Genomic DNA, 21,254 nt, shown 5'->3' with positions numbered 1-21,254 from the left:
ATAAGTAAATAAATAATGAAACATCATCATCCTTTTCATAAACTGAAATAAAATAGAAGAAAAAAGCAGGCTAATGTAAAAAGCTTTAAAGGTATTACTTTTTCAAAAGCCATTTTCCTTCTTCAATTCATGTAACAGAAGACTTTGCAAAAAGTTGATTGATCCTGATGAACAAGAACAATGTTTTTCATGGATGATATTTAAAATGAGCATAGATTAAACAGGAAAAAGATAAGGCAGGAAGAAAACACCATAGAAAAATTAAAGGCACATCCAAAAAAAGCACCACAAGGTATCAAAAATAAAACTCTGCAAAGAATATAAACAATTTAAGGCACTTTCAAATGTGGCCTCAGTGCTCTATTTCAAAACAAGATTGAAAAGAATCAGGAAAAAATGCCCACCCATTTATAAACCTTGTAACGTGAATATAACATTAATTGATACAGACAGATGTGTCAAGATTAAAAAAAAAACTGACAACAATTGCATTTTGAAAGACATATTTTAAAACACAGGTAGTATCTGTGACTTTCAGTAAATAAAGCCAGCATCCATGAATATTTATTTATTACTTTAATCGCAGAGTGTTTTCTACCACATAAATAATCTCAAATGACTGCCTTTACCTACTTCGAGGCCCAAGCTATTTCCTAGGTATTTGATGGTGCTCCTGATCTGATCACAACCAGTCTTTCTGAGTTTATTTTTTGTATGATCCTTCCATGCACTGTATACCTCAGGAATGCCTGGCTTCTCACTGTTTAATGCACCTTCAAACCTTGTTGTGTATGCCAATGCTATTTTCAGCCTTCTCTCCTTCTCAAACCTGTAAAAACCCACCTGCTTTTCACAGGCCTCCTGAAAGTCACCTACTGCTTGGGGCCTTCCTTAATCTCATTCTCAAATGCCCGTTGCCATCTGAATTAACTTCCCTCTTTCCTCTTTATTTCTGCAGTATTTAACATACATCAGTAATGATGAATTGTGTGCATTATTCTCATATCAAATAATTTATTGAAGATAGAGCAGCATGTAATATGATAAAAGCCTAAGCCATTTTACTTAAAAAAAAAAAAAAAAAAAAAAAAACAAAAAAACAAACTTTGAGAAAAACTTAGGCTCAGTGGAGAGTTGCAAAACAGTAGAGAAATCCTATGTCACGATCACCCAGCCACTCCTGATGTTAACACTCGGTATAACTACAGAACACTTGGCAAAACTAAGACATTAACCTTGGCACAGTACTATTAACTGAAATAAAGTATTTGGATTTCACCAAATTTTTAACTACTGTTCTTTTTTTGTGTCTCAGCATTTGATTTAGGACCCCGCGTTGCATTCAACTGTCACGTCAATCAGTGACACTTCCTCACTCTCTCCCTGTCTTCCATGATCTTGACACTTGTGACAAATGCTAGTCAATTGCTTTGTACAGGTCCCTCAAATTGGGTTTATCTGTTTTCTTATGATCAGATTGAGCTATGCATTTGCCACAAAAACACCAAAGTGACAACGATGTATCATTAGATGGATGATATATTTATATGTATTACTGATGATGTTAAACTTGATCATTTGATTAAGGTGGCACCTGCCAGGAATCTTCACTATAAAATTACCCTTTTTCCTTTCTAATTACTAAATAATCTATGGGAGCACTTTTAAGATTATGAATATGTACTGATTTTGCTTACACCCTGCCCACTATTTTCAGCAGTTACCACGGGACCTCACCTGCAGAATTTCTTACCGTGATATAACTTTATGAAATTTATTTTTTAATGACACCATTGTAATTAAATGCTGTTCCCTTTTTATGGTGATTTTATATTTCCCTCATTATTTTTAATTTATAAGTTGGAATTTTTCAGTGAGAAAGGTTTTTCTTCTCCATTTATTTAGTTATTGTTTAATTTGTTATCTCAGTATGGGCTTATGGGATACTTATTTTATTTCTTGGGTGATAAACCAATACTAGTCTTACTTGTTTCCTTGGTCATTTTTTTTCTTTACCCCCAACTTGGCCATTGAGAAGCTGTTCAAGTGGTCCCTTTGCTCTTTAGACAGGCCATGCCCACTCCATTCATTTAGTAGTCCCTCTTCACAGTCTCGCACTGAGAAATGCTCTGGCCAAAGCTCTGTTTGGAACAATGACAAGAGTGCAGTCTGAAAACAGACACATTGAATTTCAAATCTGGTTCCTTGATATATGCACTGTTCTTGCATATACCATCCTTTTTCTCTGTACTTCACTTTCATAATTTGTAAAATGGGCCTAACTATAGGAAAAAAATTGACAGTTGTCAATAAATTTGTCCTCAGTCAGTATTTTGTCATTTGTATATCATTAAAAGCTCGATATTGAAAAGCATTGACTTCTGAGGTGAAAGTATGAGGAATCCCACAGACAGGCAGCCCAACGAAAAATATATGACTCATGACAAATATTATTTTTTGTTTTAAGAAAACATGCTATTTGTATAATAAGTGAACTATGTTATGTGAATTAATCTTAATAAAATTAATAATTATATTTAAAATAAATTAAAGATATATTAATGCACTATTTTAAATATTAAAGCATTATCATTTATAAAAGTGCCCGAATAAGGATTCCTGGATATAAGACATTGAAAGACTCAGGTAATTAACTATTAATAAAGCTATCTGAAGAAAGGACTTGCTGCCAGGGGAATAAATATTAATTTCTTAATACAATGTTTGAAAAATTAAAAGCTACTTGGCATTCCCATCTTGGCTCGGTGGTAGCAAACCTGACCAGTATCCATGAGGACGCAGGTTCGATCCCTGGCCTTTCTCACTAGGTTGAGAATCTAACATTGCCATGAGCTGCAGTGTAGGTTGCAGATGAGGCTCGGATCCCACATTGCTGTGGCTGTGGTATAGAAGAACATCTGTAGCTCTGATTAAAACCCCTATCCTGGGAACTTCCATATGCTACGGGTTCAGCCCTAAAAAGACCAAAAAAAAAAGGCTACTTAACAATGGGAAAGGATTCCAGAAAAAAAATAAATAAATAAAAGGATTTAATGTTTTATTAAAGGGATTTGAAAGACCAAGGACATTTGAAGCCTTCCATTGTCTTTTCAGCAATTCGTTTAATTATTTGAGTGATATTTCTAAGGAAAATCCATGTTTATACAGTTTCTATGAAAAGATTGTGCAAACTGGAGAAAAGAATTACTCTTAACAATAACAAATATTGAAAAGATGAATGATGCCATATGGCAGTAGAAAACTAGAGAGAATAGAACTTAACACTGATGTTCCTGGATGGTCTTTATAAAATTAAAAAAAAGCAACAAAAACCTTTTCTCAACCTTGATGTTTATATAATTTTTTTAGGAAAAAAAGTGCAGAAAATCTAGAGTGGTGATAAAACTTAAAATGTCTAAAAATAATTGCAAAGATTTATGAAAAGTTTTATGAGTGATTACACATATTGAGAGGCATATAAAGAGGGTAAGAGCCTGGATTCATGAATCACAATGCTGAGGTTTGAAGCCTGATTGTACACCTCATTATTGGCAATATTAAACTTGTCAGAATTTTATTTCCTTACCTGTATAGTGGAGAAAATAATGGGGAAAATAACCTGTCTCACTGGGGTGCTCTGAGATTAAATGAGAAAATGCATATGAGGCATTTAATAGTGTTAATACTGGTAATCATTATTATCCGTATGGTAGATATTATATGAAGTGTGTGCTAATTCCATAGACTCTTTAATGTATTTCCATCCAACTCATTCAGGAGGGACATCTTGATTAATCTTGTTTATTCCCTGAAATACATCTATCGCTCAATTGAAATAACCTTTAAAAATATGTGTGTGTGTATAAGCAAATATTATTTAGCTAACCATGAGTAGATCACAGAGTCACAGACCTCTAAAAAAATCATGAAACTGATGTTGTCATGGGATTTTCTCTGTTTTTAATTATAGTTTCTTTATAGTGTTTCTTCAATTTCTGCTGTACAACAAAGTGACCCAATCACACACAGTTCCCTAGGCTGTACGGTAGGACCCCATTGCCCATTCATTGCAAATACAGCAGTTTGCATCCACCAACTCATCCCAAAAGCTAAATCATGTTGATCTTTCAGGGATGAAAGAATAATAGAGATCTCTGCAGTACCTTGTATGGGGAGAAGTTATAAAAAAAATCTCTGGCTCCTGTAAAATGGATGTCCATATCCATTTGAGATCTCTACTTGAATAGCTACTGTGCTACTTAGAAGCTGAATTACATTTAAAATAATTCTGTTTACAGTTAGCTTCATCCTATTTGATTTTGGGCTAATAGTTTATGTAATGGTTTGTGCAATAATTGAAGGAGACAATACAGTATAAGTATAGTGCTTTGCCTGGTGTATGAATGACGTTAGACAAAGGTCCTGTTTTCCATTTTTCATCCTTCTCTTCCTGTGACAAAATGCTGTCTTGCCAGTTATGAAAGGAAATGAAGATAGTCTGCCAAAACTGGTTCCTGGATAAGCTAATATTGTTTTCTAGGAATCGTGGATACCTTTTCTAACTAATTGTATATTATCCTGTAAATGACCACTTTTCAAATCTTCTCTATGTGATCTCAATTCTATGGATCTCAGAATTTACTTTTTCATCCCCAAAAAACCTCGCAAGATATCTCTGTGACCCTCAGAAATGGTTGATAGATAAAATGTCACAGTAGTTTGAGTTGTGGTTTCCAAAACTGAAAAGTTTAACTTATACCCTGATGTCCCTTCACCCTTCCACAGTTAATTCTAAGAAAACATGCCAATCCTTTAATCTGGGAATCATTTAGGGCAGAAGAAATGCAAATCCAAAGGGGCCGAATAGGTGTGGTGATGCCTTTTTCTTTTCCCAGCATCTGAATTTCTGAGTTTATTGCAGGGCACTCACACCTCCCATTGTGTATAATGATGTGATATGTGTTGATTCCTAATCTCACAGAGCTCACATGTGCAGTTGGAGGAATCACATAGGTAAATACAATAGATCTTGGTAAAAACAATGATGTTAATGAGCCCTTAATCCAATTGTGGTGCAAAGGTCACGAGCTGGGGAACCTCAAGACATGAGCTTTTAAATAAGTGTTGAAGTCATAATAGAAAATCTCAGATGGACATATAAGGGAGATTACTACTAGTAGAGGAAGGTGCCTATGCAAGAAAAGGCATCAGGTAATATTACATAGTTAGAAGACTACTGATGATTCATCATAAATTTGAAAAATCAGGAGTTCCCGTCATGGCTCAGTGGTTAACGAATCCGACTAGGAACCATTAGGTTGCGGGTTCGATCCCTGGCCTCGCTTAGTGGGTTAAGGATCCAGCATTGCCATGAGCTGTGGTGTAGGTTGCAGATGCAGCTCGGATACTCTGTTGCTGTGGCTCTGGCGTAGGCTGGCAGCTACAGCTCCGATTGGACCCCTAGCCTGGGAGCCTCCATATGCCGCCGGTATGGCCCTAGAAAAGGCAAAAAAATAAATAAATAAATAAATATGAAAAATAAGAGACCTGCTCCTAAGGGGTCTGTAAATCTTTGCAGTCATCTGTGTATATGGGCCAGAAATATATGCTTAATTCAGACTGTGTAATTCAGAATTACTTTGAGATACAGAAATTGAAGCAAGTCACAGAACATAGTTGTTGACTGTATGTTTTCCCTTTTGAAAACATGATTTATCAGGAAATAGCCAATCAGTGATGTCAAGCAGATGGTCACTATAGTCAGTGCAGGATGCACAGTGTGTGCTTGTTGCCAAATGTTGTAATTTCTGGTTCCTCTAAATTGAAAGGCTACCCTAAACATCTGTGATCTGTCTCTTGAAAGGTACAGTATATGCAAAGGTTTAATTGATTCTTCTTTGGTATTCAGTGACATCTTTAACAATCAACAGAGGATATGCTTAAGCTAAGTAGCTTTCTGTATAGTGTGGACCATGACTAAGGAAACCATTAGCTTTTACAAAGTAAAGTAAAGGTTGCTATTAAGATAAAAACTTTTTAAAAAAATCTATTTAGAAAACATATCGTTTCCTGGGTTTTAAAGCTTATAGATGAGCTATGTTGAAACAATGCAATTAGAATGTGATTGACTTCTGAGAACTATGAAACTCTCAGCACAAATGATTCCATCCAACTTCCTGTACCAAGAGACTTGAGCAAACATTAGCATGACTTTATCAGCTCAAGACCGTGACCCTACAATGATCTCATACCTTCTTAAAATGCCTGCCTGAGAAACCTCAATGCTGCTCCAAAAAGTTTACTGTTTTTTCTAGCCAAAATTTGACTATGGAGTCTGACCTCCCTTTTCTTAGGTCATGTACTTCAAAAATCTTACAATTATAAATTCTCTTTCTTTCCATCTAAGGTACAAATCTTCTACCACCCTAAAATGTGTCCTCAAGGATCTGAGAGCCATCTCTTTGAAATGCAGACAAGCAGGGAGATAGATTTCCTGTCTCTTAGTTCCTCTGGGAGGGTAAGAGCTTAATTTTGGCAGGTGCCTTGTTCCAGTATGCAAACTCCCTCCTGTCCTAAAGATATAGTTTGTTTCTACTTCAGATAAGGGTAATTAACAAAGCCAGATAGCCTATCTCATTGACCAACCAACCAGCCCTTAACCCATTTCAATACTTTTCCTTTAGCACATTGCAGTATTTAAAATGTTTCAATGGAATAGAGCTCCATTCTGTGTTGAAGTCTCTCCCATACTGTAGTAGTCTAAATAAAATCTGTCTTACCACTTTTAAAAGTATCTGGTTTCATTTCTCTTTGACACTTTCAAAGAACAAAAAAAGAAACCACACTAAACCTCTTTTCTCTTCATTGTAATCTTTTCAACTTGCTGATTTTCTCCAATTATCTTAAAGGGAGCATCTTTCAAAATAGGAGTTAGGGTTTGTATGCCTCAGCAGTTCCATATAAATTTTAGTACAGGATACTACAGATTTCTGGTTGATTGGTGGCAATGATAGCATTCATGCTGTTCCAAATTCTGGAACTCCCCTATGTGTCATTGTGTTTTCCTTCTGTATCCCTGTCTCCTGAAGAGCGAAGCAAAGAAGAGAGTTTGGGTTTGGGGTAAGACTAATTGAAACTTGGTTGTATGACCTTCAGCATGTCACTTAACCTAGTTAAGGCATCCTTTGCTTTTATGTTATATAAGAACAATAATACTTATCTCACAAGATAAAATAACTGTAAAACATTTAACCTTGTGCCTGCAAAGTTTAAAATACTCAGTAAATAAATTTCTGCCCCTACAAATGCCAAAAAGTTAATTTTTGTTGTGGAAAAAAGCTTGTCAGTTAGGATGCTTAGAAAAGACAAAAGGGAGCAAAGGTGAGGGGTATCAAAATTTAACAACCCCCTTGGCTGTGAAATGTAAGAATAAACCCAATGCCTGACAAGCACTGAGGGAAGCTTCTTCTTTCTGGGCTACATTCCTTAATGATCCAATCACAGAGAGGGTATCAGGCCTGATTTGATCCTGTGACTAAGAAACCCAGTCACATTGTATCTTATACAGCACTGGATTGGCATGACCACAGATAAGAATGTGGAAGTATAAGTTGCAGGGCTTTTCCAGGTACATGGTGAAATGAAGGCCTTCAAGTTCAGCTTCCAGCCATTAATAAATAGATGGCCTGTGATCTGTCTCCCGGGCAAATAGGGCTTGTGAGGGGGGCTTCGGAGAGTACTTGTGAAGCAGCGGCAGATTTAATACTCTCTGGTCCCTCGTATTGTTATATGCTCTTCTGCTGAACATAGCTTGACAGTAAGCTGAGGGGAACATCCTCAAGCTCTTTTTTTCCCGTCACCACCACTGTATGGCTGAACCTTGCTCGGCGCTCCAGCAGGAGCTGATGTTGCCAGGAGCTGGACCTGATGGAAATCATAATAGACTCTAAAATGAGAACTACCAATTCCCTATAATTGTGTCTCTATCCATAGAGCGAGATAAGAATTCCTGTCCTGCCTATTTGAGAATCAGTGCAATACTATCACTGTTCATAGAACAGGGGTTCATTTTTTATTAATAATTTTTACTGTAACGTAGATAACACAGTCTGTAAAAAGGAATTCTCTTGTGCTTTGTGCAAGAAGGGGATTTTTCTTCCCCATGTACAATCAGAGAAAACAAAATAGCCATGGTTAGGTACACCATATCCAATGATGGCCGGTATTCCAAAAGGGCAAAGTACATGATTTATTTATATCATTTGTGTGTCCCAAAGGAACCTCAATCTGAGTTCTGGAGACTCTTAAAGATATTTTAGAATGAAAACCTGGATGGTTATTTGTGTAATCCCAATGCTTCAGGAATGAATAAGGATGGATCCTTGTTGTTAATCTGTGTATAAGAAGATAGAGAGTTGTTCAATGCAATCAAGGTGATTTCTAATAATTTTCTTCAAAACTCTAATTCCTAGAGATGCACTAGGGGAAAAATATCGATAACTTTATGAGCAGATGTATTATAATCCATTGCCTAATAGAATGGGAACACCTGATAGCATAGTACAAGTTCTAGAAATCCTAAAATAAAGTAACTGTAATTTTGTTTAACTTATATTGTCCCCAATACATTAGTCCAGAATTTTTTAAATAACAATAATAAAAGACACTCTCAAAAAAAAAAAAAAAAAAAAAAGGTTTGAAGATCAGTTTTCCTGAAATCCTGCCTCATTCCTATTAAAAAAAAAAAAAAAAAACCAGCCACATTCACAGCATGTGGAAGTTCCCCAGGCTGGGGATTAAATTTGAGCTGCAGCTGTGATATATACCACATGGTGGCAGCACCACATCCTTTAAACCACGGTGGTAGGCTGGGTATCAAACCCTTGCCTCCACAGCAGCCAGAGCTTAACCCATTCTGTGCCACAGTAGGAATTCCTCATCACAGTTTTTCAATTTTAAACTGTCCTGATAGTTTATACCACTGCAATTTTGGTTACTAAATGATTGCATTCTCCTTTTATTTCTCTAATGCACTAAAATATGTTATAGAGGGACACTAACTAAATTGGTAGTAAAAGCGTGGATCATTATAGAAAGCCCTGGCAATTGATTTTTAAATAGACTGATATTCAAAATTAGGCATGATGGAGTTCCTGTCATGGCTCAGTGGTTAACAAATCCAACTAGGAACGATGATGAGGTTGTAGGTTCAATCCCTGGCCTTGCTCAGTGGGTTAAGGATCCAGCATTGCCGTGAGCTGTGGTGTAGATCAAAGACACAGCTTGGATCCTGCGTTGCTGTGGTTCTGGTGTAGGCTGATGGCTACAGCTCCGATTAGACCCCTAGCCTGGGAAACTCCATATGCCACAGAGCGGCCCTAGAAAAGGCAAAAAGAGCAAAAAAAAAAAAGAAAAAGAAAAAGAAAAAGCATGACGAAGAAAACAAAACAAACCAATGAAAACGAAAAGGATACAAAACTGTTCTATGTATCATTATAGGATAATTAATTAGTTACTCATTGAAAATAATTAGTTTAATGTCCATTTTATACCAGTACTCCAAATACATGTTCAGCAACTTGATAATTAAATTCAGCCATTCAAAGTAGGAAAAAGGGTATAGTTAATTATTTCTCTTTTTTGGGAAATTATTGATGAGTCAATCTATTTACACATATTTCTTATTGTTGCTTCTGGAAATGCTCTAGTTGTAGAATTGTTAGTATAAAGGTTGAAACTTTCTTTTAGATTTCAAAGATGATATACCATGTATATGGGCTATTTATTTTATTCCATATCTTGGCTGCCTTTTTTGTCACCAAGAAAATACTTCAAGCCATGGGCACAGCCAAAAAAAACAAACAAAACAAAGTAAAGAAAATGCTTCAAATATTTGCTGTCTTTAAATCAGCCCATTGTGCTTTCATTCTTGCATCACTCACTCATGCATGCTTTTATTCATTTAGCTCCACGTTGCAATCCTTTCTCTGATGCCCCTGCTTCATAGGAGTAGTTATGTGCACAGATTTTGGAAACAAACTGTCTGGGATCAAGCTCATTCTGCAGTACACAAGCTGTGAGCAAGTCACTTTTGTTCTCTAAGTCTCATATATGAATGTGGGAATGAAGGTAGTACCTGCATTGAATTTTGGAATATGTACCATGGTAAACCATTAAAGGACTAAGGACAAAACCTGTCACACAGTAAGCATTCAATGAATAGTATATTTAATAGCAATTACAAGCACTGTTGTTAAGCCCTCAGTATATGTCAAAATCTAGGCTAAGAAATTTGCATGACATGACCCTCTCTCTTTCTATGTATGTATATATGTGTGTACTATCTATATAGAGAGTACGTAGAGTTGCTTAATTAGGGTTAAGTGACAGATATAGATAGATGATAGATCGATCAATCAATCCATATAGGGAGATATATATAGAGAGAAATATATATACACACTCACAACTCTGGTTTTTGTAATAATTTTACAGATGATGAAATAGAAGATTAGAGGATTTAAGGAAGTTATAAAAGGTCATGTGTTCAGAAGATGATCAGACCAAAATTAAAACCAGGCAATCTAACTCTGAAACATGTGTTCTCTATGATTGCAATCTACTTCCTAATTTTTATTTGCTAGGCAGACTCACCTAATTCAAAAATCTTTGAAGGTATGAATATGTCACCTCCAAGTGCATTCTAGAAGAAGAAGAAATTCTCCTTGATGGGGCATTTCTATTCCTTTTACATATTCTTTCCATAAACAGTTCAAAACAAATTAAACATTGAAGTAAAGTGCAGGCATTTAATCAATCCTAACACCCATTTATCGCTGCTTAAACTACAAAGCAATAGAGATTATCCCTTTAATATTTAATGCATTCATAAATCTGCTACAGAAAATCTGTCCCTTTCTGTGTCTGTACTTATTCCCCTGTGGTTTATTGCTTTTCAGAAGTTTCTTATATGAAAGTTTTTCAAGACTGAATCATTTTTGAGCCAAAGAGCAGCCATGTTAAAATTACAAATAAACAAGATGATAATGTGTTATTGACCTTTGGTTTGGTGATCAGCATGAACCATTATTATTAGCACATATCTGTTGCCTGTCTATATTTCTCTGATCACTGTATTTTGGGCTGGAAAAGCCCTTACCTTTACTGAGCACACAGGTTACTGTGGAAGAGGCAGATAAACACTTTACAACAAATATGTATGAATATTAAATCATGTGTGTGAATTCAATAAAATGTACTCTTCTTTCCCCTGCCAAAAATCATTTATTTCCCATTGTTCACAAGGTGAAAGATAAAGGGATTATCCTGTTTCTTAATAATTTGGCATAAGCCTCTCTTCCCAGTTTCATCTTGGTCCATCTCTTCTCAACATACTACAGCCACATTCACTTTGTTAATTCTCAGAACAGGCTGTCTTTAGGCCAGCTCTCTAGAAACAGAGGCTGAGATGAGTATTCTAGATTGGTGGGGGGTATGCATCTAGAAGAAAGTTTTGAGGAAAGTAGATAAGTCAGGGGGCAAATGCTACACAATACCATGGTCTTACTTGGAGAGTATCTTCTAAATAATCCCACAAGAAAGTTTTGGATACAAATTGCATAGCAGAACTACTCTGACCTTCCTGTCGTGGGACCAGTCTTTTGTTCTTAGTCAGACTAAGTCTTTGCCCCTCAGTGAGAAAGGAAGACATCTGCCATGTGCGTCTGAGGGCTATGCTGTTTCTTCAAGGGATCTTCTCCAAGAAAAGAACAATTATGAAATGTTTGTAGTCGACATGCCTTGTGTCTTGGGGGTGGGTATACCAGCCCCGTATGGGGGTTTGGGACAAGGATGCATTCTGCAGAGCACTTCGTGTACTGCTCATGTCCACTTGCTTCTAGTATTAAGTTTATTCCACACAGTCACAGCTTCTCCAGTACTCCAGTAGTCACAATACGGGACCTTTTACGAGAGGGGTGTTAGTAGGACACACTGCAGTCCCATGCTGCGGTTCTCCCAGAATCATTACTGAAATCCATCATCTCCCTCCCTACATATTCTGTATCCTTGTCCTAGGCTAGAACTTCTGCAGGTCTAGATTCTTATCTCTGAGGGCCCTAAGGTGCTGGTTACCATGTTCTGATCAGGTATGATTACTGTATTTCCGTTAAACCGGACATGGGAGAATGGACTGGTGCTCCAGTGGGGTCATTTTAAGTACCCATCGGTCTCCTCTTTGGCCAAGAGCAATTATCCAGAGAAGGGAGCAGCTCTGAATTGTTAACAACTATCACAAAAGCTAGGGAATAAGTACACCAGCATGCGAAGATGATCTGAGCGGGGCATTTGAAACATGCACTATGTGGGCTAAATTCCTTTCTGTCTCAGGGCCTTTGCTCTTCTGATCCTTTTATGTGGAGCATTTGTCCTGCTGTTAGACTGTCCCTTACTCATTATTCACTGAGAATTGCACATGCTTCCAATTCAGAGATGCCATGACCCACCATCCCACCTAGGTATTATTGTCATTATTTCTCATATCATGCCTGTGTTGTTCTCTTTCCAGTACTTAGCCAGATTTACAATAACCTGCCTTGGCAACTTTATTTGATTTTTTTTCAGTCTTTATCGTTAAAACTTAAGCTCAATGGGGGTGTTAAAACTTAACTCAATGGGGGTAAAGGCAAATTTGTCTTGTTTACTTCTACCTCACTAATCCCTAGGATAGAGAGTAAAGCAGAGACAGTGCAAAAGTAAAACAAATATTTACTGAGTCCAGTTTTTTCTTTAATTTTTATTATTTTTTAATTAAAGTATAGTTGACTCACAATGTTGTGCCAATTTTGGCTGTATAGCAAAGTGACCCAGTCATGCAGATGCATACACTTTTTGTTTATATTCTTTTCCATCACAGTCTACCCCAGGAGATTGGATGTAGGTCCCTGTGCTGTACAGTTGGACCTTGTTGTTGATTCATTCTAAATGTAATAATTTGCAACTACTCACTCCAGACTCCCAGTCCATCCCACTCCCTCCTTCCTCCCCCTTGGAAACCGCAAGTCTATTCTCTATGTCAGTGAGTCTCTTCCTCTTGGTTGGTTGTTTGTTTAATTAGGGTATGTTTGATTTAGAGTGTTGTGTTGAATGCATATTTGAATGCATCAACTGTGTATGAAGACCTTCATAAAGTACCATATCCATCTTTTATTATAGATCTTATAAGTCTCTCATTATATTAGGACCCCAGGATCATTCATATTTATCTCCATGTTGTGCACCCATTGTACTGTGTGCCTTCCATGCCCACCACCAGGGGCATTGCATGCCCTTAACTACTCAGCCCTTTTGTTTTTCTCTTGAGTTTGAAACCTCATAAAGGACACAGTTGCAGTAAACTGACCTAGCCTTACCTCTTTTGTTCCTAAAAAAGTCTAGCCCACTTCTGATCATCATACTGGAACAACTCAGTGCATTGGATCCAACCCAAAGCCAAAGGATGTCTCTTAACCATTCACTGTTCAACAGATATATGATTCCTGTTTTTCTATTATAAATATTCTATTTCATTCCAGTGGCTTTGGTATGTCTACTTATCTTTAGAAATGCATTCAGCAGTTTTTATCTTATTGATGATTAATTCTTAACGATTAACTTTGGAACCTAATGCAGGATAATGTAACTCCCTTGTTTTCAAAGTGGTGAAGTGTAAGCAAGATTAGGAACGTCTCAGGACACTAAGTAGTGTGGTCTATTAATTCTATGTAATAGGAAATAGGCACAATTCATTTGGGGGAAGAAAAGCAAAGTTTGAGGTTTTTAAAAATATATATATATGTATATATGTGTTTTTTTAGATATTTATATATATGTGTGTGTGTACCCAAATGCATTAATAAGATGTGTTCTTCATTATTTGCTATATTAAAGTGTTTAACTAAGATTGGTAGTGGTGTTAATATCCCCTTCCCATCAGTGCTATCCTTTAATAAAGTTTACCCCTCTCCTATAAAAATACAAAAGTCAGCTCAAACTGTTTGCTTTCATATCCTTAGTGTTATCGATTTTGAACACTCCATATGTTGTCTTTTGTACCTTTGAAGATAAGATGTAATTATCGAAAAAGATGGATCAATAAAATAAGAGATTTGGGTGCTTATTAGTTTATCTCACTCTGCCTCAAGCTCGATTTTTCAAAGAAAACAAGCCATTTGCATGTACTTTTCTTGGGAAAGAAAATTAGCTGGAGTCAGTCAGTGTTCCGGGAAAATTCTTAAAATGTACTTTGTGTGTCGCGTAATATCTCATGGCCAAAGTGTCTATAAAATTTCTCTGTGAGGCATTCCTAACATGGCTGTGAATGCTGAAGGAAATTTTGAGGACAGTTGCCATCCTATAACATCTGAGATATGGGTGATATTTCTAGGGATTCATCTTATAATCTGTTCTAGGCATGCCAAAAATAAGATATTTAGTTACACTTTGATAATTGTCCAGTCTCCACTGTGGCTGTGTTTATTCTGCATAGATGTAATTCAGCTAGTAAGTTGTGTGGCAATTCAATAGACCCTTTTAAATGACCAAGATATTACCCCCCCTCATTAGAAAATAGAGTCACATCTTATCTGCTCAGTTCTTACCGAAATAACAAAAGCAATGCTTCCTCTCCAACCAGGCTTTGAGGCTTAAGATGTATTCATTTCAAATATGCATATTCATGAGTTTCCTTTCTTTTAGTCTATCTGTCCCTGCCTTTGCTTTCCTAAATCTAATTTTAGCTTGTGTATAATACTCCGATATTTGAGTGTACCCTTGGAAAAGACTAATGCATAAATTAGCATAAATAATCCCTTAGACACACTTGTATCCTAAACCATCTGTCTATCTGAAGTCTGAGGTCTTCCATTTGATTGGTTGGGCAAATCCCATGATTTTGGATAATTCTAGATCTGAACCAAGTGAAAACAAATAACTTCTGAGGTAGAAAGCTAGATAAAGTAGAGAGATATTCCCTGGAATTTTCTAAAGAATTTGGCATTACAGACCAAGGAAACTTAAGAATAAATAGAACAAAAGGTCACCTGAAGGTTTTATAAACACTGGTATACTTCCTTTTTGTTCCTTCAGTTCTTTGCATCTTGGCTGACATCTTTATATTCTTTTCTTCTTCGGTTTATCTCAGTGGCCCCCATCTCTACAAGGTTAGATGGTTTACCTATTGCCAGCATAAAAGGGATCAGGGGCACTGATCTTGTCCAGTCAAGCACCTGATGGCTTGAATTATCTTAGAAATCCTTCCAACAAATTCCTGTCATCCATTATTTATTGTATTACTACTAATGGAAAAAATAATTAGGAGTAAATATAATGATAACTGATGAAAATCGTACTGTTACTTATGTTATTATTGAGTGCTTTGATGTTCCAGGCACTTTTATTTACATTACTGCAAATCTTTATATGAATCATGCAAAGAAGATCATGCATCCTGCTTGTCCAGAGAAAGTAATTGAGATTTAAAGAAACAAAGTGACTTGTCCAAAGCTATACTGGTAGGGTTCCAGACTAGGTGCATATAGTGTGTCTGCATCTGCTAAAGCACATTCATGGGACAGCTCCAGTGTTGTAGCACTTACCAAATAGTAAAGCTGCTAACATTTCTTTTTCCTCTTATGGAAAGCACTTCTGTATATGAAGGTGAATTCAAAATGTCTTCTGTCAAGCAATTGATTACTCAGAGTAATCATAATCTATTATATTTATTTTCATATTTTTAGTATTCAAACACATATACAATGAGATTATTATTCATTAGCATAATGTCATTTCTTTTTGTTTGTTTGTTTTTGTTTTAGGGCCATACCCATGGCATCTGGAGATTCCCAGGCTAGGGGTTGAATCGGTGCTGTAGCTGCCAGCCTATGCCTTAGCCACAGCAATGTGGGATCCAAGCTGTGTCTGTAACCTACACCACAGCTCACGGCAACACTGAATCCTTAACCCACTGAGAGGCCAGAGATCAAACCCATGTCCTATGCATGCCTAGTCAGTTTTGTTACCTCTGAGCCACAGTGGGAACTCCTAGCATAATGTTATTTCTGATATTTCCCATAAATGTACAGAGTGGATCATCAAGTTTAGACATTAACTGAATACATCATAATATATTCAGGTATTTTTCATGAATTTATTTAGTTTGGTAGGGATTTAGATTCACCAAAAAAAAAAAAAAATGCTTGCTTCATTTTTTCAGTGGAGTGTATAAAATACACCCCAAGTAGCTCAGCAGAATGCCATACCCCAACAACCAAAGTGGTTTAAGTCCTCATTTTGTTGCTGTGAATGAAGACACAAAAATTACTACATTTACTACTTGTAAGCTTTCACTAACTTCTAAAACAGAAGAAAATAGTCTTACCCTCTGGGCCCACATAGGCCAGTTTTACAGATATTATTAGCACATGGAAAATTAGGAACCATATCAAAAATGCACAGGATAAAAGATAGTTATTCTATTTCATTTAAAAAATTTATTGGCATCTGCACTATGACAAACAGAGTGCCAAAGACATGAAAGTGTATTTGGAAATAGTATCTGGTTCTTAGATGAGATTTGTGGTCTAAGGATGACAAATGATTTTGTCATAATGTATAGCATGTGCTGCTAGGGGGCAGAGGATGCAGAAGAAGCTGGGTCTGATTTTGCAGAGGAATTGACATGGGCAGTATGCTTTGAATTGAGATTAGGTGATTATGGGGAGAGAAGGCGGCACTAGAGAATGAGAGGCAGACAAAGACAATATCATTCTAAAATGAATAAGGATCTTTTTAAGAATCATAAGCAAAGTGGCATTATTAATAATAGTAATAACAGTATCATTAGTTTTTAACTATTCTAGGAATGATATGATGAAAAAATAGGAATTGGGTCAATCAGAATATTAAAACATTCTAGGCAAGAATTTATCAGGGCTACCTTAGGTAAAGCAGTGAGAACAGAGAGAAGGGACACAGGGACTATTCAAGGTTCAGCATATGAGTAGAACATACGAACCAATTGATATGGACCCTCTCCATGTCCCATTTCAAAAGCATATTGTTCACATTCACAAACTACTTTGTACAACAGCAGTCAGACAGTCTTGGCCTTACCTTCTGCATATCTCTCCCTTCCTGATCTCAAGTTCATCTGATCCTGTAGCAAGGGACACCTGCAGAACTTGCTGGGCACTCACAAGCAGGCAACTGAGAAGCGTAAAAAGTTAGTGCCCACAGAGCCATCCATGGCTAAGTGTAGATGATAGGTAAGTGTTCCTTCCTTTCATTACTAAAGCAGTCAGTTCTGATACACATTTTATAAAGCAACTCAGAAGATCCCAGGTGATGGAGTATCCAATAACCCCTAGCAATGACCAGTACCATAGCATTCCAGTCAGTCACCAATAGCAATGACCAGCACCATAAACTCCCAATCACCCATAGCAATGACCAACAACATAACACATATTTGCATTGACTTTTAATTCCTCTTTGTGTCACTAGCTTTGTTCTGCACTCCCACTCCTTATAGATCAGTCCCCAAGTAAACAATCTGGGTGAAAGCCTTTGTCTTAGGTTCTGCTGTGAAGGTAAACTAGTACAAGGTACTGGTTGATACTGCATATCTGACAAGGTATACCATGTTTATAGGTTTATTGGCCATATTTCTGATTCAGGGTAAAATCTAGGAAGACATTATGACTCTATGCTACACAGATTCCACAGGTATATGATCTGATAGTTCAGAAGGCAGATACAAACTGCCATGCAGTAAAAGAATCAACACCCTCAGATGTATTCCAGCATGACAAAATTAGCTGGCCCAATCAGATTCTCAGTGAAATCATACATGAGACAAATTAGAAGAAAAAGGGAAAAAAATAGAAGCTTTAACAAAAATGGAAGGGATAGATAGAGAAAAGCCATTAAGGAGGATTGTGCATATGTGCGTCTGCAAGCTCCAGTCATGAGGAAGCAGAACCGTAAGTAAACAGATGCCAAGAAGTAGTAAAAAAGATACCCAAAGTATAAAGGAAATGTCAGTTGGTAGTGAGAGTAAAAGAGAGCAGATGACAGAACAAGATGCCATAAGAAAGAGAGAGAACAGAAGTTCCTCAATTCCTAACTTATTTCCATTTCTTTTTTCAGTCTTTCACAAGTATTCCTACAAAAAAAAAATTTTAAGTGTTCTGTGTAATCCTGTGACTCTTATTACTAGAAAAGCAACATTAAATCTTTGCCCATGCCACTTTCTCTGGTAACATACAACAAAATCTTCCCACAGACCGGAACAAAAGGAAGTTCCGCCCAGACCTCCCACATACTCCTTTGAAAATCTTCCTCTTTAATTTCAGCACATTTTCATTGATTCCGCTATCAGGAGCACAACCAGACTAAATCATCTAAGACTCATGACATTAGGCAATAACTTGGAAGTACCAAGCACTTTAGTGTAATTATCTTGTCTGAAACAGTTTAGCAAACAAAAAGTCAAGCTGCTGATGGATTATGCTAATAGGTCTCAGAAGCAGTCACACTGGTTATTGTATTATTTTTCTTTCCTATATGTCTCTCTGTTAATACATGTCACTTGGTGGAGGATTGAGACAGACAGACAGCATTTTTCTTTGTTTCTTAAAACTTGATGTTAAATCAATACTGTTATGCAAAAACACAATAATAGAGGTAATTTTAGTGGTTATGAAGTTGGAAATAAGGAAGTACTGAGTTATTATAATTCGAATACAGAATCAGATACATAAAAATTCATTGTGACTAAAAGAGAATGTTAAGTTCTTTAGTACTGTTTTTATTAGAGTCAAAAGAACTTACAAGGCCAGTAACAGACTCAAAGACTTTGAAACCAAACTTATGGTGACCAGAGAGGAAACATGGTGGGGGAGGGTTAAATTAGGGGTTGGGATGGACATATACACACAGCTATATATGAAATAGATGGATAACAAGGACCTACTGTATACCTCAGGCAAATTTACCTAAAACTATGTAATAACCTATATGGGAAAAGAATTTGAAAAAGAATGGATATATGTATATGTCTAAGTGATTCTCTTTGCTGTGCACCTGAAATGAACACATCTTTGTAAGTCAACTATACTCCAATAAATTTTTTAAAAGGAGGATATTAAACTGAAACCTCCCATCTGTGGAAATATTGATAGACTATGGAAAGAGCATCATATAAGTCAGGTATTGGAACCTTTTCCCTAAAAGGACCAGGTAATAAATATTTTTCTTTTGGTCCTGAGCCATACAACTTCTGTCATAAGTAATGCAATCACCAGAATAGAAGCATTTGCAAGAAAGGAAAATTTAGGTATTCATATTCAAAGTTGATAGAGTTCAAAGACTGAGTCATTAAGAATATGGTCTTTTGAAGGCCAGGGTTGGTGGGGCATAATTTTGTGCCATGGAGAAGGGAGGTTGCAGCTTGAGTTACCTAGGAAATGGAATCTGAAATAGAGATTCGTGTGCTGGGACTTGATAGCATAGTGCTCCTGGGGGTGACCACCTGCAAAAGGAAATGGAAAAAAAGTTGAATTGGACACAGGGAGATGTTAGGCTGTAGAACAGTCTTAATAGAGGCCTCAGGCAATCACATAAGGAGCTCCGAAGTTGGAATGACCCTTTCAGAGTTGTCCAAAGTTGAGTCATAGGAACCAGGCGTTAGTGTTTCCATATTGATTAATCTTTAGGAATGCTCTGGAATGGAAATGTGAATTTAGGGGAGAGCCCTCTCTCAGTGAAAGTGATCCCCAAAGAGGAATATGATCCAAGGGCTGTCTTCATTCCTAAAAGAGGATCTGGTGTCATATCCTATTATACATAGAGTCTCCCCTTTACGTGGACCGTATCTGCCACTGATTATATTTACTTTTTTGGTATAAAGTTGTAGAAGCAGGAGTTCCTGTTGCAGCTCAGTGGATTACAGACCCAACTAGTATCCATGAGGATGTGAGTTCAATCCCTGGCCTCACTCAGTGTGTTAAGGATCTGGTGTAGGTTGATGACGCAGCTTGGATCCCAGCATTGCTTTGGCTGTGGCAGCTGCAGCACTCATTTGACCCCTAGCCTAGGAACTTCCATATGCCACAGGTGCAGCCCTGAAAAGACATGCACTATAAAGTTCTAGAAGCATATACTCCAGTATTTCTGGGAAAAACTACAAGGAAGATTCATGGGATGAATTGTAGTCCTTCCTTAACAGCTGTGTCAGTCCCCATTCTCTGCACACATCCTAGATTCCACTGGTCGAGCTTGCTTACCTGGTAGCATCACCCAGATCTGTATCCCTGAGAGATCTGAGCTTATGTTCACCATACTCTTAAGAAGGGCTTGGTTATTGAACTCATCCAATTACAATCAAAACTGGACAAGGGAGTTTAAGGAGGCACCCAAAGGAATCACAATGAGTGTGCCAAATTACTTATTCTGCCCTTATTTTGACAATTGCACTAACAACAACAGCCCTGCCTCCACCTGATGAATAGGATTAATTACCCCATCAAGATGATTGTTTTGCATCTTAAATGCTAGTCATTTTCCATAACACCTGAAGTACCAGGGTAGAAACTATAGTTTATATTTCAGTGGGACTCTGGTGTTCCCTTCTGGAAGCAGTCTCTCTTTTGGAATCAGAAGTTTTATATTCAGAGCCCAAAGTTGCAAGGATGTAAGAACAAATAAGGAATCATATATTCTAACAAGGGATTCATGGTAACTGGAACGATTCCTGGATCTGTGCCTTAAAGTGTACTCCATATCCTGGAAGATGATACTCCATCCTCTCAAGGTATTGTCCCCAGGCTAATGCCTTAAACCAGCTATTCCACCACTCTCTTTGGCAGCTGTAGCCAGTGTAGTATACTGTATGGCCTGTGGCACCCACAGCCAAGGGCCAGTTTTTATAACACCTTTGCTATAAGTGGATCATTTGAATTGAAGTGGTGATAAGTAGGACTTTGTATTGGATTAAACACTCTGTAAGAGAGTGGTGATGGTAGAAGCCCTCTTTGCAGACAAACACATGAAAATGTAGGAAGATTCTTCCTAGATGTTTTGTGACTCTTCATGATAGATGCCATTTGGTAAGTGTTAAAATATGATTTGAAAATCTTCACATTTTATGTCCACTTGCTTTTGTTTTCTTTCATGCCTCTAACCCCAACTTTTATTGTCCCTGACCTTCTATTTTTATT

This window comes from Sus scrofa, chromosome 6 (assembly GCF_000003025.6).
Source record: "Sus scrofa isolate TJ Tabasco breed Duroc chromosome 6, Sscrofa11.1, whole genome shotgun sequence".
NCBI lineage: Eukaryota > Metazoa > Chordata > Mammalia > Artiodactyla > Suidae > Sus > Sus scrofa.
The sequence above is the reverse complement of the archived record's forward strand: the minus strand, read 5'-3'. Positions refer to the sequence as shown.